This window comes from Pygoscelis adeliae, unplaced genomic scaffold (genome assembly GCF_000699105.1).
Source record: "Pygoscelis adeliae isolate BGI_AS28 unplaced genomic scaffold, ASM69910v1 Scaffold245, whole genome shotgun sequence".
In the NCBI taxonomy this organism is placed as follows: domain Eukaryota; kingdom Metazoa; phylum Chordata; class Aves; order Sphenisciformes; family Spheniscidae; genus Pygoscelis; species Pygoscelis adeliae.
The window spans coordinates 988,922-991,854 of record NW_008824766.1 but is presented as its reverse complement, the minus strand read 5'-3'; positions in this window follow the sequence as shown (position 1 = coordinate 991,854).

Below are 2,933 nucleotides of genomic sequence, written 5' to 3'. Positions count from 1 at the left end.
TCATGGACATGTAGAAGTAACTCCAGGGATGACCTCTTCAAGTATGGGAGACATTGGTGAGAAAGCAGGTCCAAGTCTGTCTGCTGGTTTGTCACAGTCTAACTCCAGTGTCCCATCAGCACTTGGGAAAGAAAACATTCCTCCTTAAAGACTCAGCATGCCCTCTCCTGTTAATGCATGGTGAGGCCTCAGATAACATTTTTGCAAGTCCCCCACTAAGGCTGGGATAAGACTCAACACCCCTGGCATCACTGAGATAGCTATGGATGTTTTAGGTAAAGAGCAGGTAACAGCGTACATGAGACAAGGTGACCCTTGCCTGGCACCCCACCTGGCCAGCACCAGATCTTCCTCTCAGTGACCTTTTTTTGCCTTTACTCTTGTGGACACTTCACACAGCCATGTGAGTGACCAGGCCTGGCCACGACGGACTCTCCTCTCAGACAGGTGGGTATAACGCTGAAGAAGGCATTGCAGCCTGAGCAGATTCTCCACCACCTTCCCTTTGCAGGCCCCTGTCTGTCTCCCCATGGGCAGACTCTGCAGCACAGGTTTTATATTGCTACAGAGGCTGGGGACAACTTGGAGTGCCAAGCCCGCACGGCTGCTGGGTGGCACCATGGCTCAGTGGGAAGAGCCCTGCACGGCAGGCCCAGACCCACAGCACCAGTGGGGTGCAGCGTCCATCGAGGCTGATCTGCTGTAACTGAGAGAAGCAATGCAATTACCCAGGCCAGCTAATTAGGGCTCCAATAGGACTGGTTTGGAGACCTGAGCCACTTAGTAGAGGATTGGGACACTGCAGGTGTTGGGGCTGGGGTTTGGAGCGGGCGGGAATGGGGATGCATGAAGCTGCAGATAGCTTTGGACACTTGGGGACAGCAGAAATGAGGTTGTGGCCATTCAGCCACTGCCTCTCAACTTTCTTTAGGAGCCCATACTGTCTCAGGTCAGATTTGGCCAGAAAAACCCTGATCCCCGAGCTGGTCAGCGTGAGCCTGCAGGGAGCTATGATTCTGCACACCAAGGGGTTTGGGAGGCTGGTGGATGGGGACAAGCACTGGGGCAAGGAAATCCCCCAGGATATGGCAGTCTGGCAGGGAAATCAGCTCAGAGGGTTGCTGATGGGACCTACAGTTACATGCTTCTTGGGCATGCTCTCTTGCCCTCCAGAGCCTACAGAGTCAGCGTGGATGCTTTAAGTCCCTGCTACACCCAGCAGTATGGGCCGAAAACATGCGGAGCTTCTGTTGCCGCTTCACGTGTCCCAGTCCAGCCTCACAGTGTAAACACAGACTTTGACCCTCGGTGATCTGGCTTGAAAGAGGCATCAGCAGGCAAAGAAAATGTCACTTCAGAATTAAAGTTGCCCCTGAATTAGAGGAGCTGTTCCAAAAAGCTATAGAAGGCTGTCGTGATGGAAAAATGAGTGTATGAAGGACCCACCCTGCAGAACAGGCAGGGAAAAAATAGATCACAATGTATTCAGGGCTTAGACAAGACCACACTTGACTGCAAAAATAAAGCCTTGTATTTGACACATTGCTTACATATTAATTAGTTTGATCAGCTTGCCTGGGTGTGTTAACGTGAGTGAGAGCTCGTGTCTGTACAGTGATGAGCTGTTAAAACTTCCCAAATAGAGCTACAAATAGTGGCAGACTGAGATCTTCCCTTTGCCCAGAGCCTTTCTGCTATTTTTCTAGTGCTTTTCCACTCATATTTTTCTATTTTACTTGACTGACTCCCCTAGGTACCATTTCTTCCCCAGCGCAGAACCAGAGACCCACAGGAGCAAGAGAAGCGGCTTCTGCACGGGAAGCCAAGGAACCGTCACCCCCCAGAGCACAAAGACGAGAAATGGAAAAAGAGGAAAATTCTATTTTCTTCACTCTATCCCCTTCCCTCCCAGCTTCTCCGGGATGGTTAGAGGGGCAGCAGCCGCCGCAGAGGCTGGAGTTAACATCGCCCCTTTAACGGCGGCACCGCAGCCTGACATCAGAGAGCTGGGGTGTCTGGGGAGGGCTGGGAGCTGCTGCTCCAGGAGTGGTGCCAACACATCCCTGTTTCCCTGCCTCTTCCCCGCTCTTGTTTGTGTGTGCCTTTTAACACGCCGCATATGTATCCGTGCCTGCCAGTGGATGTCTGCAGGGTTTACATTAACCAGCTCAAGCTGAAGTTGGTAAACAGCTATTAAAGTTTGCCTCTTCATGTCTCCAAGGGTGTCATTTCTGGACGAGGGAGTCACTTGCATCCTTTGACTTCCTACAGGTTATTGCCTTGTTTACAGCCCGAATAGATCTTCTTCCCGCTTAGCTATGCAGACAAGAGGGTTTGGGGTTGGTTTGTGCCTGGCACAGGGAGGGGAAATGAATCTCCTGTGGCTTAGTGGGGAGTGTTCATGTTTTTACCTGTTTCCTCGACAGGAGGGAGTCAGGCTCAAAACCTGTAACTTCAGCGTTTAAAGTTCTCGCTCCCGAGCAGAGTCCGCATCTGAAGCTGCTCTTTTGCCCTGGGACAAAAAGCTGAACCCAGCAATTCCTCAGTTCTGCAGGAGGCTGCAAACTAGGTCTTGATTTTATTCGGACTGTCACAACTCGAAAGTTTCTTGGAAACCAGATTCCAGTCCCAAACGCTGCACGGCACTGGGCAGAGAAGCCCAAGTCCCGAGCACCCATCCCAGCTGCAGCACCACCACTGAAGCTATTTATCCCCGCACAGGTTTTTTTTTCACACGTTCTTGCCTTCTGTTTTTGCTGGAGCCTCCGACCCTATTGAGAGGCAAATTCTAGCCATGTGGCAAAGCAGGCTGTGGGGGGGGGAGAAAAAAGAGAGAAAACACAATGTGCATGGGCACACACACACACACAAAACTCTGGAGATTAGGGAAGACAAAAACTTCGCTGAATGCCGCGGCTTCTGCTGGAGCGCAC